This window comes from Fundulus heteroclitus, chromosome 9 (genome assembly GCF_011125445.2).
Source record: "Fundulus heteroclitus isolate FHET01 chromosome 9, MU-UCD_Fhet_4.1, whole genome shotgun sequence".
NCBI classification, from domain to species: Eukaryota; Metazoa; Chordata; class Actinopteri; order Cyprinodontiformes; family Fundulidae; genus Fundulus; species Fundulus heteroclitus.
This window is the reverse complement of record NC_046369.1, coordinates 28,898,722-28,919,299: the sequence shown is the minus strand read 5'-3', so window position 1 is coordinate 28,919,299 and position 20,578 is coordinate 28,898,722. Positions and strand designations below refer to the sequence as shown.

Sequence of the window (20,578 nt, the reverse complement as noted above, 5' to 3'; positions counted from 1 at the left end):
ATCTTTCCGAACAATTATAGCTAGCCTGGTCGCACATTAAGCCACTCGTGTCGCAACGGAGTAGCCAGAGTTCAATGAAACCTAGCAGAAATACTAGGTGCAGCTATATGCACACAATCTCAAATGATGTAAATTCAAAAATGCAAAGAGAATTAAATTGTTGAAACTAAGTGCAATCAGAAACACTGTCAATATGTTCAATAGAATTAACAACTTGCTTAGGTTTAGACTGAGTGAGAGAGTGGAGGAGGGGCAGCCACTATCTACTAAAAAAATGCATGCTGTGTGCATGTGTGTGACAGAGGCATGGAGAGGAAGACAGAGATGAGGGAAGGTATTGAGTTGGCTATATTAAAAATGCTGTGTTAATTGCAGTATTAAATTACGTTTTATCATTGTAAATACATATTAAGTGTGAGTGTTTTACAGCAGGCTTATGAAACATGTTAGGTCCAAATTGTGAGGAAATAAGGAAAAAAAACATTGAATAAGCTGAAAAAAAACATGTTTTCCAATAAACATAATTTCAGGGTTACAAACACACATACGCAGCCACAGCTACTACAATAAAACTACTTGTTGTTTCATCATCTGTCTCCAAATTAAAATTGTGCTACTGGGTAGAATTTGCTTGTAATTCGGATCTGTATGAAACAGCACTTTTGCATTCATGACAGAGTTTAAGACCGTTGCTCTCTCTTTACTCCAATTTATTACACATCGCACTTGGTAGAGCACTTTTTTCTCCCCATTTTTTAGCCCCGGTTGTTACTATGGTAAAACACAGGTCTCATTTTACAATTAACACATCACAAGTGACACATTTGTTATTTGAAGTCTTGTCATTGACGACATATCTGAGATCCATGCTGAGATCCGTGCAGTTACAATGGCGTACCGCGCACGTGACGTCACCATCTCATGAGCAACGCCCCTTGCCGCTAAGGTAGGTCAAACAGTGTGAGAGCGCACGTAGCAACCAGCCATTACACATGCAACAGATACAACGATATGACCGACTTTTCAGCTGTTAAACTATCACAAGAGGATGTCCAGGCGCCCATTTTACTGGTAGAACTGTGGAACAACATACCAACGTTCAGCTCAAACGATGGATTGAGTTTCGAGGTCTTAGAAAGACTGGAAAACGGGCCGAGTTGATAGAAAGGTAAGTCGTTGTTTTTCTCCTGCTCGGCGTTCATGGCGTCAGCGGCATTTTTTTTTCTGTTTGTAGTCACCGTCCAGGAATCGGTATAAATTGTCCGGCCCGCCGAACAATTTAGTCCGGCCCAATGGCCAAATGCATTATCATTATCCAACGGCTGTATCTCCTCGCTGCATCGACCGGTCTGCACCAGATTTGTTGTGAGTCATGGGGGAGCGCTCAGTGGACGGGCAGGGAAAATGCGTGACAGCATCTGCGGTGGGGGGCGGCCGGCGGTGTGCAAACCTCGCCGGTCAGCTGGCCGGCCAGAGCCGCGGCGGTGGCCAATAGGCCGGAGCGGCGCTTGGCTGCGAGGGCCGATCGACGCCGCTTGCGGCTTTAACATCCTTCATATGCGGCCTACAACGTACCTCGAGTCGCTGTTGCACGTTCCATAACAACAATGTTTAAAAACCATGGTTAGGAGAAGTCTTAGACTTGGAAAAACTGGTAGTTTTACTGAGTAAAACCAAGGGTAACGTACAGCCAAAGAGTGGAGGAAAACGCATATTTGCCCTGCCTCGTACCAAGTGATATGACGTCACGTTCTAAAAATAGCTCCTCGCGGTACGCTATTAGCGATGACACTACATGTGGATCAAGCTAGAGTCCACCTCTTTTAAGCATACTAGCTGGGATCCATGTGGGGCCTGCTAAAAGCACTCTTACCCGGGGCATGTGGTAAGTCAGAGGCCCCTGGTAGGGGCCCTCAAAATCAGTCAGAGGCCCACCACACCATCCATTGTCATAAGGCAAAAGCAGGGCTAGGGGCCCTGGTAGTCATAGGGCCTGCTGAAAATATCCTCCACCCCCACCCCTCATCCATTTTCATAAGAGGCCCAAAAGCAGGGCAAGGGCCCTTCCACAACCACATCCACTCTTACCAAGGTTCCAGGGTAAGGGTGCTTTCATCAGGGCCCATGGCTGACTAGCAGGAGCAGCTGTGGAGCCCGCTAAAAGCACCCTAAGGGCCTGTGGTTAGTCAGAGGGCCCTGGTAGGAAGTACCCCAACCCTCAAAGGGCCCTTGGTAGCCAAATGTCAGGGGTCCCCACTCCCTCCTTCTTTTCATCAGACACCCTATGAAATAACAATTTATTGTATTGTATAAGTTGAAACAGTTTTGGTCTCAGGCCCCCCCGGGGCCCCTGGCCCCAGAGGGCCCCTGGGCGCCGGCCCCACTGGCCCGGTCCGTAATCCGTCTTGTGGGGGTCCACAACTCTCTCAGGTAGTCATGGGCGTTCCAAAAAATATTTAAAGGCATACTTATCTTTGTGTATTTCAAAGTCTGACTTAAAACACATAATGATAAAAATCACATAATGATAAAAAAGGTTCTCGCTACTTTATTATCATTTTATAATAATAATAATAATAATAATAATAATAATAATAATAATAATAATAATAATAATAATAATAATAATAATAATGAGAATAATAAAATTGGAAATCCTAACTGACCTAAAACGGGGGTGAGGGGGGGGGGGGGGGCGTTATGAGTGATTTTAAACATCCGATTCAACAGTATGAAAATAGTAACAACTAGGGAAGCCAGTATTGCTAGTTATAAATCTGAGGAGGGTTAAAAGGGTATTTCCAAACAAACTGAAGTTTCTTTTGGGAAAAAGATTACTCACCCATGCTCAGAAAAAAAACAAAAAAAACAATAAAGAACAGCTCGCCTTTATAGTTTCCTACTTAACCACGTTTGCTTGAATTTGTGTTTGCTTGTAAAGCGTGGAAACCCCCTTACAATTAAGATTTTAAGACTTTTCTCTGTGATAACCACTTTATTCCTTAGATGAAAAAACAATAACAAACACAACCGTTTCATGGACAGAATATATTAACACCAAACAACTCACTTTGCATAAAGGGTAATTCCTCTCTCTCATCCTCTAGCTCATTTCTCAACTGAAACTGTTCCAGAGATATATGACTTTTAGAGAATATGTTTATATTTGATAAAAGGTTACAGTTTTCTACGATGCTGTTTTTTTTTAATTGACGTCACCGTAAAAAATATATAAGAAAAAGAAAAAAAAACACCAACAACAACAATCAGCGCAGAGGAGCCAAGCTGAGGGATCTGTGAGGAAAAATCATTAGAGGTGGGAGTCTATTGTCTCAGAAAGCAGAATAATTTAGCAGTAACAGTGAGTGGCGGAGTCCACCACGCAGACACGGAACACGTGGCACTGCTACCGGGGGGGGGGGGGGGGAGAGAAGGAGAGAAGGAGAGAGAGAGAGAGAGAGAGAGAGAGAGAGAGAGAGAGAGAGAGAGAGAGAGAGAGAGAGAGAGAGAGAGAGAGAGAGAGAGAGAGAGAGAGAGAGAGAGAGAGACGCAGCTACAGCAGCAGCGATCCTCCTTTCCTCCAGTCGCTCCGGCCACGCGTCCAATGCCAGGACCCCTCCTGCGCCTCCTGCTGCTGCTGACGACACACGGCCAAACCTTCCCCAGATAGCTCCACAACTCCGAGTCCAGAGAAAGTTCTCCTCCGGAGCGCAAACGAAACAAGAGAGGGGAGGTCCTGCGAGAGATATTACACAGGAAGCGACTCTAGTCTGACCGCTTTTCTCTCTCAGGAGATGAAGATGATGGAGGCGAAAGTCTGGATTGCTCTTTGTGCGCTTCTGCTCCTTAACCGGGGATCCGTAGCTTCTGGTATGTATTTTTTCAATATTTGATTGTTTTAATGCTGTCACTGCTGCGTTTACTAACTTCCCATCAGGGGCGCCTCCAGAAAGTTTTGATGGGGGAAATCAGATGGGGACACAAGAAACAGTCTTGGGGTTCTCGCACCAGAACAGTAACAGTGTCGAGAGTTTTATTACATGTTGCCCTTGGAGAACTGATAAGAGACACATGGTGATTTTAAAAACCGTATCTGACCTAAACATGTGTCCCTGATGTCATTTGAGGACAGGGGGGAGGGGGTAGTGAGTGCCAGATATTCAAAGTTGGCCTTATAAAGTGAATTAATGGAATAGAGCAGGCCTTTATTTGTCCCTCAGTGCTGACATTCAGTGTATCAGCAGCAAAGCAAGAGGCGAATGGAACGCGTCAAAGGACCTGCATTAACACATTAATAGTGAGAAGTAAACCACAAATGTATATAAAATTGTGCGATGACGGGAAAAAAATATACCCTTAGTTATAAAATTGCCTGATTTGTTCACTAGAGGGAAATGAGGAACTATAGAGAAGACAGAAACAAAACAAAACAACAATGTGGTCACTGCTTTGATCTGTTAGGGTCAGTTTATCCGGTTTGTTGGGAGGAGTGCTGCCAACTAAATGAAATAAAATGTTACTGTTGTCCAAAAATGGTCAATTCCTGCCTCAAGTTCATGTATAGAAAATGTTATGATTATGAGACGTACAAATCTCCTTTCACCCCAGCCAGCCGAGCCTCCCTGCTCGCTGTGCCGCTGCATCATACTAGGTAATACACACTTGGTCATAGCCGGATATGTCAACACAATAGCCGTCCTTCTGCTGTCATCACCTCATGTAGACAGAGGCAACTTTAAAAACAAGCGATCACTCTCAGCCTGTTGGGTAACACAAATGATTCAATACATGTTATGATTATTTAAACGTACAATTATTAAATGTTAACAACAACAATCAAATGGGAAGGGTGTTATTGTTGGGGGGGAAATCCCAGCACAGTGACGGTTAAGCTTCTCTGGCTGCACAGCTCAGCCTCATCTGCCCACCTTCCTCTTCCTTTTTCACAGCGTACCTCTCACACATCCTGTGTATCTGTCAACCCGCCTTCCGCGTTCAGCCCTACCTGTTTCAACCCTCTGTGTCTTTTGTTTTTTTTCCCCCGTCAGCGCCTCCCACGTGAGAGTGCAAATGAGCCTGTGACATTTGAAAAGGCCTTTATTGGCCCGAGCTGTCTTCCTAAATGGACAGAAAGCAGCAGGACTCCTCCGGAGCACATTCGTCGGCCCTAATTGACGAGAGCGGAACATTGTGATAAATGATGCATCTCGGAACGGGCAGCAGCACAATGCGCCGGGCTTTATGCGGAGCGTTAAAGCAGCGTCATACTAGCTGTCTCAGGTTCTCACTGTGGAAGGATGGAGAGAAAAAAGGCCATTTAATTAACTTTCTCCATAAAAATCACACCTACACTGCAAAAAGAGAACTAAAAATGAGTAAAATTTTCTTGAAATTAATGTATTTGCCCTTGATTTGAGCAGGTAAATAAGATTATCTGCCAATAGAATGAGTATTTTTTACCCCTAAAATAAGATAATTAGATATATTGCACTTGAAATAAGATGACAGAGATGAATTGTTCCTATTTTAAGTGCAAAAATCTTATTCCATTGGCAAATAGTCCTATTTACCTGCTCAAATCAAGGAAAAATACATTCATTTCAAGAAAAACATTCTTATTTTTAGGTCTATTTTTGCAGTGTAAGCCTTCATTCCAAAGAGAAACTCTTTTTTTTAAACACATTAACTATAATAAGCTTCTACTCACATACAAAGCTTACAGCTTAAGATATGTTGGAATAAACTTTGTTCATTGATATGACAGAGCCCCCTAGCAGAGCTTGACTGTTTTCGCTTTTTTGTTCAAATTACACGTTTTACTTCATCAACACATTTTTACATAAGAAATAGATTACCTGAGTAAAAACAAAAAGCAGATTTTTTTTTTAAGGACGACTTGCTGCGTTAAGGCAAAAAGTGCTTTCCAAACTAACTTAGCCCCATGAGAGAAAGTAAGTAGCCCCTAACCGGTTATGCTAACCTTGGCAGCATCAACGCAGTGAGTACATCTGCAACAAGGGAAGGCATGACCTAAGTAAAGCGAAACATGTGATCGCATGTTATCTTTAGCTGATGGTCGTATCTTATCCTGATTGGATAAACAAAGCTTTGTCCGAATCCTGACATCGGGAACAGACATCTCCGAAAACATCGGAGCACTTTTGTAATGAAGCGATGTCTTCCTCACCTAAAAACTTCTTAGGAGCTCATTTTGTGTCACAGAGAATGTAATACATCAAACTTTAATCGCCGTGTCTTCTGCCATTGCCGCTTCTGCTTAAACAATGCACAGGCTAAGGTGGGCAGCAAAAGATACACTGGACCCATCCTTCAAATCTGGGGAAACGAAGCACGCATTTAGAGGAGTCTTTGAATATGGATAGCCTTTATCGCATTGCTGTGACTACAAATCTTCAACCCCCCTATATTTGGACATAGACAATATGCAGACAATTTAGACACCTTGTTTTTCCCATATCAAGCTCTTTAGAATGATTTGTTTTGACAAGCCTTTAGTAGTGTCTATCACCAATGCACTTACAGCGTTATAGGTGAGGCACGGCACACCTCTCCCAGTGTACCCCGGAACGACATCTTATGTTGACAGAATGCCCATAAGTGAAAGATCTTCCCGGGAAAGACAGCGTTCCCATTAAATGGTGACTTTGAATTACTGCTAGAAGATCCAGTAGGCTACACCCCACACAACTAAATGACAAAGATACCTACAATTTCCACAACTACGTATACTCCCAAAAGTAAGGAAAAATAGATTAGAAGAACAATAAAAACGGAGAGAAAACGGACCCAACAGTCTGCAGATGTACCCTTCCTCTGGCAACAATTGCCATTAAGTATTTGATAAGATGGAAAATGAGTCTTTTGAATCGCTGTGGGGGAATCTTGACCCACTCTTCTTTGCAGAATTGTTTTATTTCAGCCACCTTGGAAGGCTGTCAAGCATGAGCAGTTTGTTTAGGGTCATGCCAGGGCATCTCAGATTTAAGTGCAGACTTTGACTAGGCCATTCCAAAATCACTTTGATTTTATAGAACCATAGTGGTGGACTTGCTGGTGTGCTTCAGACGGCTGCATTGCTTTATAACCTATTGTGCCCGACCTTAAGGCCAAAAGCTGATGGCCGGACATTCTCCTCTTTTTGGTAAGGACAATAATTCATGGTCTTTAGGACCATCACCATATTCCATGTTCCTTTTGGGCAGCATTAGTTTTGGCCTGGGAATAGATGCCGTTTTGGCCCATTGTCTTTCTACGGTTGAGTCATGAAATCTGGAAGCCTTAAAGCCTTGGAAAAGGGGTTTGTAACCCTTTCCTGGCTAAGAGAAAGCAGTGACTTTGTTTTTTCTTGAATTCCAGAAAGAGGCATGTTGCGTTGCTTTTTCAGCTCTTATGACCTACTTCCTGTTGTCATGTTTATGGGATTTCCTGATTCAATAGGTCTGACAGTAATCGTGCCTGGGTGTGGCGAGTGAAATTAAAGTCGGCTTTTCAAAACCTGTATCTAATCACTTAATTAGATAAGGATGCAAATACTTCTTCCTAAAAGTCCAGGTTGGTTTGAATATCTTTTTTTAAGTGACATCCTCACTTGAAAATTGCATTCTGTGTTTACTCAGGATATCTTTGTCTGATGTTAAAACTGCTTTCATGATTTGATACACTTAAATGTGACAAAAATGCAAAAAAAAACAACCTTTTTAGAACCATATCTCCCAAAAGTCTTTGTGTACCTTGATATCGGCAGCCGGCCCGTGTCTACTCTTGAGCAATGAGCAGGCTGTGGACTGAGCCCTTAATAGTGATCGCTGCAGTTGAAAATGATGCATTACTCTAAAAAACCATGAGTAAGACGCTATAATATCTTGAGAGAGGGGTACGAGCTGTAGTGGAAAACAGTGAGTCTGTCCATACACCTACTGCTCATACGCACACTCAGAAACATAAACAGCTAAAGCCGGAGAACAAGGGCCGCATTATTCAGTCAAGCACCTCTGTCTATTTATGAGTGTACCAGTTCTGGTATCATCCAGAGTTCAAAAAGGCCTCTTTCTCTCCGTTCTGTTGAGCCGTGTGAGTGATTATGGAGGTAATGAAAGGCATCAGGGTAGTGCTGGTGAACGGTAATGACTTCACATTAGATTAGCGCTCTGGTTTGCATCAAAGGGAAGCAGGGAGGAACAGAGATGAAGCTTTGGGGAAAATGGAGATGGAGACATAAAGGCAGGGGAGAAGGAGGGCATGAAGGTCGTTGTTAAAAAGACGTTGGTGTACCTCAATAACCTATAATTACTCTCACCTTTTTAAGGCAACACGGAGCCTTTGTGCCTTTGATACAGCAACTGGAAGCATAAAAGTGCGGCTATATGCAGATGAAACTGGACGTTTCCAGATGGAAAATTTTCCTGATTTAGGCCAGTTAGCATTGACCCAAATTATTTTGTTTGCAAAACGAGATTAAGATTACTTTACCTTTTAAACAATTTGGGATTCTCAGATCACAATGTCACGTGGCTTCTGGAAAACAAGGCACAGACCGTTTGACATAAAAAGGAGACGCACCTATGGATGGATTTCAAGGCAACTCCTTAAAACACACTGCATCATTATGTACCGCAAATGAAAAAAAAAAAAAAAATCCTAAAATATCAGCCGAGATATCAAGAAGAAAACTGCTAAACTCCACAAATCTGGTTCATCCTTGGGTTTTAATTCTGAGATGCCTGAACGTGCCGCCTCCATCTGTTCGAGCAGTTATGCTCCCGTATAAACAGGAATCGTGGCTTTCAGGACAGAGCTGAGTTCTGTGTTCCTGAGGTAAACGTGCTCTGATGCCAAATGTGCAACTTAGGCCCGGAACAAAACCGAGTGGCCCTGTGAAGATGCTGGCTGAATAAAATAATCATCTACACAACAACATGGGCTGGAAGCCACTCAGCAAGGAAGAAGCCAGTACTCTAAAAGCAACATAAAAAAAAGCTAAATTACACTTACAGACCTTCATTTTCAGACATGTCCTCTGGTCTTATGACACTAAAATTAAAATATTATTATAGTGCTACCTCTGTGAAGTGCAGCTGTGTTTTGTTCCCACAGAGAATCGTGTATGCACATTAAAATAATTACCCATCGCTATGTGTACAGCATCTAAATTTACATCAAATAACGTCCATACAATGCAGCGGTGGTCTGTGTTTTTTCGTCTCCCGCTCCCCGCTGAACTAAAGAAGCTCTTCTCTCGCTGTGACGCGTTCATTAAGTGCTGCCATAAGAGTTGTGACGCATGTTTTTTTTTTCAGTGTACCATTCTAACTGTGGTCTGAAGCTGATTGTTAGTATTAGCTGGTTTAAACACACGTTTTGAGACTTGTGTTAAACATTTTTTTTAGCATTGTCACTTTTCTCATGTAAATGCGGGAAGAAAAGCAATATCAGATTCAAGAATCGGCTCCAAAAGAATGGGCAGCACATATCAGGTGTCGGTTAGACTGATGTCAAAATAATCTGCATTGGCCTTAAAAACACTTGTATCGGTCAATCTCTACATTAAAATAAATAACTACGCCATAAGCCACAACACTTATAGCTCTAGCAGGTGATGCTGACCACTCTTCTCGGTTTGTACGCTGTTACTAAGTGGATTCTCAGTATCAGTGAGGCATTCAACAATAAAATTGGGGATTACAAAGAAGTAAGAAATTAATTAAAAGGAAAATTAATTTTCCATTCAGCCATGCCTCTCCCTCCAAGCTTGCAGGCTGTGAATGAGAGCCAGATTTGGAGCGGATAACAGGAAGGCTAAAAATTACACAGTAAAGATCCTGGTTTTGAGCTTTCCACCTTAATTTTTCATAGCCCAAGGTGGATTAGTAGAGGCTTGCAGCTTTTTAGAAATATCAGAATTAAAAATAAGAGTCCTTAGGGAATACATACTAATAAAACCTTATTTTACAACTACAGCTCTCGCACACATCCCGTGAATCTTTAGAGACTGCTCACAGTGACAAGATGGGGGAAAAATGTTTTGACTGCTATTCTTAGTGGTTCCAGCAAAGTTAATTTGAAAATCCGGCAATTTGTACCCGTATGCCATAAATACATGTTCCCATTTTGTCCCCTTCCACTTCCTTTTAATACATGTAAACAAACCATTTCATATCTATCTGCCTTAAATTACTGCAGATCAGTTTATTTCCCTTAAGTTTTTTGATGAAAAAGAACTCATGTAGAATTTAATTTCATTTAGTATTAGTTGTTTTCTTTATTTAGCCCAGAGATTATGATCCCTGATCAAACCAAAATAGATACTATGAATTGAAATGAAGCACCCATGTTTTTTTACAGGATAGCTTGGGTAGAGCATAGTAACATGACCATAAAAAAAAAATCTCTTGTCAAAGCTGGTTAAAACCGTTCTCCTTCTTATCCCTTCTTCTATTATAATTGTAAAAAAATGAAAGCAGAATGGGTGGAAATCAGTATCTGCAGGTGAAGGAGGTGGATCATCGGCCTGTTTGTTTACCGTCACCGACTGTCACTGTAGCTGGTTTGGGAATGTGTCCAGAACTTGGTATATCACCTCAAAGTAAGACTAGCCAGGTGAAAAAAAGACTAAACATTTGTGACACAAACTCCTCTTCCAGACACCAGCAGCTTGAGCACCGACTCAATTAGACTGCAGCCGCAAGACGTCTTTGTTTACACTCATATGCTAGCCATCTTTGTCTTGGTGAGACGCCAGATGGGGGGGCTTTGAGGGTATTGTCTTTGTCTCTTTAAAGTTTATCAGTTCGGAAGTTCTACCAAACTTAAAAAGACCAGGAAACTAGCAGGTGGTTCAAAGTTAAGACTCTATCTTTAGCATGGTCCTTATCTCAGTTTTCCCATATGCAGACGTGGGTCACAGAGCCTGTGGAAAGGTTGAATTGCTAACAGACACAATTCAACCCCAACACCTGCAGGCCCTGAGCGCCTGCTGTTGATATATTAAAAAGTGGAGCAAAGAGACGGTCAGATCGCTGGGCTGAGCAGCACCCGCGCTGCAGAAAAGCAGAAGCTAGGCCTGAGCCTAAACAAAGGGAGCTGCAGAGTGTCTGGAGAATACCGGCAGCGACCGCTGGCAGAAAGGTTAGTTAGGATGTGATTCGGGTGGTGTTGAAGAGAAGAGAGAGGTGATTAAATGCGGTGTGACTTTTCACGTGAGGGTGAAAAAGGTAGAAGTGAGACCCCCCCCCCCCCACCACCACCATGGATTCACACACTCATTCTCAGCCTGTCTCTCACACACTCACGCTGGTTCACACGTCAGACATTTTCACAACCAGGCACCTAGTTGTTGTGCAACACTTTAAAATGGTTGAAGCAGGTTGTTAAATTTGCCTTAACTTTTTACTTCTAGTCATTCCATCCACTTATTATACTCGCTGACCCTTGCAGGGTTGCAGGGGGGGCTGGTGCCCATCTCCAGCAGTCATTGGGCAAGAGGCGGCGTATACCTTGGACTGATTGCCAATCCATCCCAAGGCGCTTCTGTCTCAGCACAGTGAAAATACGATTATTTTCCATAAGATTTGGCTCTCTTTATCAGAAAATTTTTAGTTTTCACATATCTGACTCATATGGTTCTTAGTCATGCGGCCTCTGGCAATTCATCCACAAAATGACTCATGGGAGCGTACGCGTAACTAACCTAGCCAAGACAAAAAGGTCCTGGGCCTCGTAAAAGTTTGAAACTTACATTATGTCATAAAACGACTGCATACGTAAATCCATTAATTATGACTTTTTTTTTATTCTACAACACCAAATTAAGTAATTATTATGTTTATATGTTTTGAAGTTGAAAGAAAATGATACAATGGCTTTCAAAATATTTTAGAAATGAAAGTCTGGGACATCTTGATTCTGAATTATTCGGCCTAACACCTCGAGCTGAGTCAGATTAGATGGAGAGGACCTGTGGATGTACAACATTCAAGTCTTCTTCGTGGATTCTCAAATTGATGGCCTCCCAGGCCATCAATTTGTGGCTTTACTCAAATGTGTGGCTTTACTCCAACACATTTGAGCCAAATGGCCAAATTTCCTCCTCAGGGTGTCAGCCAGTTCTGCAGAGGTCTGCGAATGAACCACTCATTTAAGTCAGGGCAACGTATAAAACATACAGGACACCAGCTCCTAAGAGGTCTAACTTTGGACGCCACTCATCTAAACCATTCTACTGTGGCTCTAGGCTTGTAGTTTGGCTAACCCATTTAAGCTGTAAGCTGCATGCTGGAATCAAATTAGTCTAGGAAGTGGGACTTGGTAATGGCATAACATCCAAGTTGATCATGCTCTGATGCAACTAGGGACACCAGTTTAATATGCTAATTGCAGTGATAAATGGCCAAGCGAACTATTCACCTTAGCTCTGTTAGCAGTAAAAGCCAATAATAACGTCTGCCTATGGTGTTTAAACACTGAAGGAATGTGCTAAAAATGGACCTGACGCAGTGTGCCACTGGTTTTCTATGATACGTATAATCCAAAGTGCAAACAGTTACCTGCTGTTGTTATGTTAAACCCTCCGCAGCGTCATTGGACGCGTTTTGTTTGATATTCTGACTCTGAACTTGTTAATTCAGACTTTGCAAAATTTGGCAGTTTCAAAAGAAAAGACCAGCTTTCCTGTATTTTTGGGAGCAAGTTCACTTCTCAATGCTAGGTCACCTGACTGGACTACTTATAGACGTCTTACCACTTTAGCACTCAAAATCTTGTGTGCTCTCGATCCCATCGGCCTTCTCCTCTTTCACCCACTCGTTCTTATCTCATCCTGAGTCATCTTCTATTTCCACCCATCTTTCCCGTCCCTCATCCCTTGTTGCCCCCTCTTATCTGACTCGTCCTTCAATCCACCAATTTTCATCCCATTCGTTCAAAACAAAGATCCCTCCTGAGATCAATACGTAACTGATGCAGTGCAGATCCAGGTGCATGCTGTTAAAGTTCCTGTCAGATTTCATTTAACAAATGGGTCCAGTACATCATACTGTTTACTACCTTTTAGCGCCCTTTTTTATCCATCTGAGGGGTTTGGGGTGGGGAGTGTTCTGGGTTGGCTAAGCTGTTTGGCTGTTGAGACAGAATCCCACCCTGAACTCCCACCAACATCATGAGAGCAAAACCATCCATGCTCTCAAAGTCTTCCTGAACCCTCAGTAAAGCAGAAAACTCACCTTATATGAATGTGAATTTCTTCAAGAAATTGATTAATCTCTGTTTCATTTTTTCTTCTCCAAAAAAAAATCAGTTTTTATTTTATTTATTTGGTGGGACTTTTGACAAAACATTTTTTTTTTCGTTATTGCATACTGCAAACTAAATTGTAAAAAAACCAAAATGTTTGGACTTAAAAGTTTGAAATATTTTTAATGTGCCACCTCTAATTAGATGAAAAAAAAAAACTAAGCCCTTTTATTTTTTCATTCATACTTAAAAAGGGCAGAGTATTAAGAATGTCACACATGATGAAACTGAACAGGAACAAAACAAAAAAAGTGTTTTTATTCCACCCTTTACTTAAACTCTAATAATGGGGACTTCCTCTTACAAATGACTTGTATTTAGCTAACTAAACATATTTTTGATGCATCTGTCCTGTTTAGATCTGATTCTTGTAGATATTAACATAATTTACAATTAAACAAGGTTAAAACAGGAAGAAGTAAAACAAATGCGGCTAAACATTTCCATAAATGGCGAATCAGAGGAAACTGCAGCAGAGAAAAATGCGTGTCACTTCGCAGAGCGCATTAAGCAACTTCAAAGAAAATCAACGGTTGCTGCTGGGCGTCGTCTCTTTCAGCTGCTCGACCTGTATTGCCCTTGTGATTCTGAGGTTGTGGGAAAACATTTAGAACCTGGCGTATATGACAGGGAAGGGGATGCTGTATCCACCATGATGGTTTGGAAACTTTAGTTCTCGAGGAGCCGACCAACAACTGGAGCTTAACACGACTGATGTATGCAGGACGAAGAGTCTGCGATTTTCAGGAAACTACGAACTTTTAGGGGTTGATAATTATTCAATATCAAGATATATCTTGAAATATCTTTATTCAATAAAAGAGATATGACATTTCCTGTATTTTAATATACATTACAGTCTATGATTACCGCACTGAGGAAATCATAGACAGACGTTCTGGGTTTTATGTAGTTTTTATGTGTTTTGTTGACAAAATAGTTACCATAAATTTGTACAAAGATCTGTTGTGGGCATTCTTGGCAGTCTTTCTGAGGCTTTTATTTTGTTTATATTGATATCGTAATTATATTGTACCAACCGAAATTAAGAAATATATCTTGATATCATGATTTTTTTTTCCATATCGTCCAGGCGAAATGTATAGGAAATATATTGTGATATACGTTTTGGACATATCATCCAGCTCTAGTAACTTTAAACAGTTTTAAAATGCATTTGTAAAACATTCGTGTCTACGACAAATGGTGAAGTCTTTGGTCAACATCATTAACCCTGTTGACCATTTGTGGCAGTCCTATTGGTTAGTATTTTTTTTTTTTTGTGCTTTCTGTGCCTCACTGACTTTTGCCTTCCTTGCTTGTGAGTTGAGAACAAAGCCCGGTACAGGTATCTCATAAAATACACTCCGTCAGGCTGAAAATGGAAAGATGAGAAGATCACTTTATTTGTTACATGGTTGATCTGGCCCTTTAATAATGTACTCTCTCATGCTACACACACACACACACACACACACACACACATTCAATAAAAAAAAACACTTTAATAGCTTAATAGAAAAAAAATCTTCCTATAGAGCAGTTATACTTTATTAATGATGGTTTTTTTCTGTCTGCAGATACTAACAGCACTGCTGTGCCATCAACTGCTCCACACCAGAAGGAAAGCTCAACAACTCAGCCGCCATTAGAATCTTCCACTGCTTCCACCAATGCCACCCAAAACCTGGACACCAGAACCAACATCACAAGCATGATGAATACTTCCTCTACTGCCATGCCATCTATCAATCAAACTTCATCAAATCAAAGCAACATTTTGGACAATTCTACTGCCTCTTCTGCGCCGTCCAACCACTCCATTCAAAATGAAACCTCCCCCACTTCTGCCCCAACATCTGATCCCGCGACGAACTCTACAACCGCCGGCCTTAGTACCAGTTCAGTATCCAACACCAGCCGGTCTCAAGAGACCACCACTTCCCAGCCGTCTCAATCCAGCTTTGGATCAACTAAACTCTTCCCAAGTACCACGATAAGTCTGCCGAACAGCTCCTCCACCCATACCACAAGTCCGTCCCAGCTCAACGTGAAGGGGAAAAGTAAGTACTGTACAACATAAGTGTCCAAGTTTGCTCCGTTTAAAGCCCAGAGTGTATTAAAGCAACAATGGCTGTGCTGTTCTGGTTTCCAGCACACATCAGTCCTCCTCTCTTTTAACACATAAAGACAAATGCCCCGTTGACGTCTTCCTCGTGCACTGTCACTACCAAGCACTACACGATTATGTGTTTGTTTGAGAAAAGGGACAGAGGGGGTCAGGAGACCCTGTCTTTGAGTGCTCGGTTGTTTGCTTTTTGCATTTCTCTTTACTAATGTTTACATTTTAAAGGATTTATATATTACAGCTGCATAAATATGAATACGGAGTTTAAAAATCTTTCCAGTAGAGAACTTTATCTAGGCCATAGGCAATGCAGCAAAACTTACTTCTCATCCGTTGAGCATCTTTTCCAGCTAAAATTCTCTTGTTCTGTTTCGTCTCTGTGTGGTTTTATTAGGCTCTTGGCATTTTGTCCATTCCATTAACCAGAAGAACAGAGAGCATTTGCTACCCTCTGGATAATGTTGGTTTAAACCAGACGACGTCTAACAAAACTGCTAGGTTTACTAAACAGTGCTCCATAGCAACATCCATATACAGAACCTCCTCTGTTAAAACATAAGACTAAGATGCACATGTTTTACAGATCAAAAAGCACCCTAAGAAAAAGCTTGGGAAAGCATTTGATTAACCACATTTTAATCAGTAATTAATCTTTATTATCTGTTTATTATGGTCAATAACACAATTGTGATGTGGAAGTAAAATAATACATAGTTTATATATCTTAAAAGTATTGCCTATGTATTTTAATGTCCTATCTTCTTTGACTCTTCTACCCTACGATGCATAATAAACACTCAGCATGTTGTTTCTATATTACCTATATTTAGCTACAGTTAAAAATGTAAGCAAATACTTTGGTTTTTGCATTCAAACCATGCAAAGTAAAAGTAACACTTAACCTGAAATGGTGGATTGTCAGCTCTAAGATCACATTGAACAGAGAAATTGCACCCTACTGACTCCTTCCTGTTTTTCTCCCTGCGACAGTCTCTCCTCCACTGGACCCCCTTCTGGCTGGCCTAGTGTCAGCTTTCATCGTCACTGCCGTCATCATCACACTGCTCCTCTTCCTCAAACTCCGCCGAAGAGACAGCGGACCGCAGTTTACCCGGCTGCAGGACCTACCCATGGTTAGCACTCCATCTGCATCTAGACAACCCTGAGTCTATTCAGAGGTTAAGCTCCGAGCTTAGATCCTCACAAAATCCTCACATGTTGTGCCTACAGAGTCCCAAACTGTTTCACGTCCTGTCGTAGAGCCCTTTGCGATTTTTATATTCATATGGCAACTTTCAGAAGTATTTGTTACAACTACCCATTTAAATATACTTTGTTGGGTCTTCCTGTAAACCCAACACAATGATTCTGAAGTTAAAAATGGAAATTACTTCCTGAAGACAATTTGATGGCTTCTGCCACTTACGTCACGCACAATCTAGCATCAGAATTTGTTACGTCAGGCTCTAAATGACTAAGTTTGGTCTGTAAAGGTATAAAAAATCTTGAACCTTCATTTGTGAAATTTGAACTATGAAAAAATAGACTTTTGTTTGGAAAATGCTAATAACAGCAACACACTTAGCATATTACAATCATTATATATCATTATATAGGATACATTATCTGCCATTATAAAATAAGATATTGTACTTCCATTAGTTATTATACTAGAATTAGCAAAGAGGCTACAGTTAGCCTGTTGGATAGGATTAGTTGCTAGCTATGTCAACAGCAACTAACATAGTATAATTAGCTAAAATGCTAATGCTAGCTTAGAAGCCATGAAATTGAAACACAAAGTACTAAATTAAAGCTAGATAATATAGTTGCATTCGCTTGTGCTACCATTAGCTACAATGACACTGATAGCTTGTTAGCTAACACCTTTTGGCTTGCTAATAGCACCTTTTATCCATATCTTCTGAGACTGACTCAGACCCGCTTCCCGGTTCCTGCTCAGGAAACAGCATGATGCAGCCACCACCATGTTCATGATTCATGGTGTGTTAGTTTACTTCAAAACACTACATTTGGCCTACATGCACTGTTTTGCATGTAGGCCAAAAACTTCAGCTTGTGTCTACTCTGACTAGAAGATTGTCTTTTATTTCCTGTGCTTGGACTGGATATTGTTTAGAGGATATCAGAGTTAAGGAAACAATCCAATGGAAGGCTACGCTATTTATATTTTTATTTGTAAAGAAAAAAAAAAAGGTACTTTTGTAAGGCACGATACATCCTGACAAAACTCAATCTGTCTTTTTACGTGCATAGATATGCTGCTACAAGGCTTCACTGAGTCCACAGAGTCCCTAACAGTTTCAGTTCCTAATATAGCACCTTTCATATGGTTTTACATCATATGTTTACAAAATATGATCAACAGACAGTTCTAGGCGTCACTGTTCTCAGTTCACATGTAATAACCAGTCAGAAAGTAATTTGTCCAATAAGGTGATAATTAATCATATTATTTTTCCTGCATAGGATGACATGATGGAAGACTCACCCCTGTCCATGTACAACTACTGATTGGGTGTTGGGGGCCAACCAGAGCCTTTTCTACTCTTCAATCCAGTACAGCAGTGCTGTGGTTGTTGAACCAGATCTCCTTAATCTGCACCTAACAGAAATCTGCCTGGGTAGGTGTAAGCGTTTGCCTGGATTACTTCTACTCACCCAGATTTACCGGACGTGCAGAGGGAATGGACCTAATTTAAAGAGAAGTGCACAATGAAGACCAGGAGGAAACCCTTTGGAAACCCTGTTTGATCAAAAGCCTCTGTTCACTGCTGTACATATAAAGTTTGAGCTTGTACATATTTTCATGCTCTTCAAATGGTTAACAAAGAGTAGGTATAAAACAGGAGGAAATGGCTTTCAGTTGTATCTGTCTGTGATGCTCAGACCCCGGCCGAGGCGGTCGTGGCCCTCCGTCCACCGTCTGAGGTCTGACAGAAAAGACGCGAGGGGGGGGAAAAAACCTGATTGTTATGTCAAGAGGTTTGCACTTTACTTTTGAAAAAAAAGAGTTCAGTTTTGATTCAGGTGAATTTGGAAAAAAAAAAAAAAAACAATTCTGTAAATAGATGGCCGACAGTATTAGTGCTTTTAAGTGTGAGTGCCTTTGTGCGGGTCCGTTGCATACAAGAGAGGAATTGCAGGCATGGCAGGGAATATTTAATGTTTTATTTTTATAATGCGTTTCTGTTGTCCTCAGGCCTTTAGTCCAGGAAAAAAAAGTGCCTTACACATTTCAACAAAAGGCTTTTCTTGATTCCTTCAATTATTTGCCAGATGAACAAAGATTTACAATTTCCAGATTTTAGTCACACCCACCCAAAGCAGTGAAGCTGCGCTGGCCTGCTGATGTTCACTTGACTGCAGGCCTTCAGTCAGTATCAATGGAAAATAATGGTGGGAAAATGGCTTTTACACATAATATTTAGATTTTATAAACTGCTGATGCTAATTACCGAAATTGGGCAAAACAACAATAACAAAAATAAATGGAGTGACTCGGCAACGCCTTGTTTTAAGTTCAGAAGTATTTTAAAGATTTTTTACGCTAGCTTTGCAGATGTACAGACAAAGAAGCAGCAAAACGTGTATTTGTTCCAGTTAGCCATGGGCTGGTTGTCTGTGTAGCATCTGTATTTTCCATCACCTGGTTCCTAAAACCTTTGGGTCATTAACATCTTTTAATGGAATGTAAGAGAAAGTGCTGGAGTGTTGGGATGTGTTTGCAGCACATGGTAATGCAGCGTTGCCCCATCCACTTATTGATGCACATTCCCAGTCAGCTTGCTGAAAGCAACTTGAACATATTTCTGGTTACGATAAACACAGACAGTCACGGGCTGGAAGGACCACCACCCATCTCTCAGTAATGTAAATTCTAAATATCCAGTCAGCAAATGGGAGGTTTGTTGAACAGGGGACTGCAGGCTGGCTGCCCGAGCAGATAGCCTGAATAAAACAGCCAGCTCATTTACACTCGTTACTCTACTGGGAGCAGAATGGCTAAAAAGTATGACGTTCTGTACAGAAAGCTTTTTGAAACTATTACTAAATTTAGTGCATATTTATTTTGTCCTTTACATGTCTACAGTTATGCCCAAAATTATTCGTAGCCCTGGTAGATTTACGTTTAAGGTGCTCTTTTAAGTTTACCATCAGATCTTTTCTAACTGGGGGAGGCCCAGCGAGAGTTCTGGAGGGAGACTAGATGTTCATCGCCAACTATAAAACCAGTAAGTTACCAGGATAAGCATGCAAAAAGCTGGTCAGCAATCATATAATGATGCTGTAATGACAATAAAGATCTTTTTTCACTGATTGAGAAGGATATAAATAATGTTTTGCTTTTCAAAAATATGTATACTCCTTTTACGTTGTTATACAATGAGAGATGTCCGTCTCTTTTCCTTATAGAAACAAACCTCTTGGTTGAATGAAAGTAATTCTAAATCTAAATTTTCCAGGGCTATGAATAACTGAGCGTAGCTCTACATATAAAAAAAAGGGGCTCAATAAATGTTATGGATGACATTATTATGACTGTAGTGTTCAGTGGAGTAGGTACAGTTGCTTTTCTGTTTCAGATTAGGCAATAAATGGGTTTTGAATTTAGATGTAACATTTTGTGGGACGTTTTGAGGTTAGAATAGCGTGAGAGAGTCGTACTGAGCCATGCCTAGTTCTCATACAGAGTCACAGTCTGACCTCGGTTTGTGTTTAACCTATTTCTACAGGAACCACTGATTCAATTAAAGAGCAACAGAATGGTCGCATCTGCGTGTTGCCAATGTGCAAGATGCACATATTTGGTGTAAATTGTACATGTTCATAAAACAATGCAGCGTTTTTCATGTTTGCTTCTTGTTTTAGTGTCTTGGTGATAGAAATGGTCTCTGTTTTAACTTGGGTGCAGGTCTTTTAAGCTCACAGCAAACCGTCTGTTGATCATTTTCAGTGGGTTGGAAAATGTTTGTCCAGGACTTTTTGCTCCGTTTCTCTTGATCACAAATCTGTTGAATGCATTTTGCTGCCATTTGTACATTTTAGACTGCTATTTTTGTGAATAAATTTGTTTTAAGATCATCCTTTACACTCCCCTTTTTGTTCCTCACAACACCA

General features: G+C 41.0%; 1 long non-coding RNA gene across 1 annotated transcript; it reads left to right on the top strand.

Moving 5' to 3' along the window:
• Positions 1-3,543: 3,543 nt before the first annotated feature.
• Positions 3,544-20,542, top strand: LOC105928908. Its single transcript, XR_004931705.1, has 4 exons — positions 3,544-3,870; positions 14,889-15,371; positions 16,427-16,569; positions 17,927-20,542. It is a non-coding gene; the product is annotated as a putative protein TPRXL (long non-coding RNA).
• Positions 20,543-20,578: the final 36 nt, after the last annotated feature.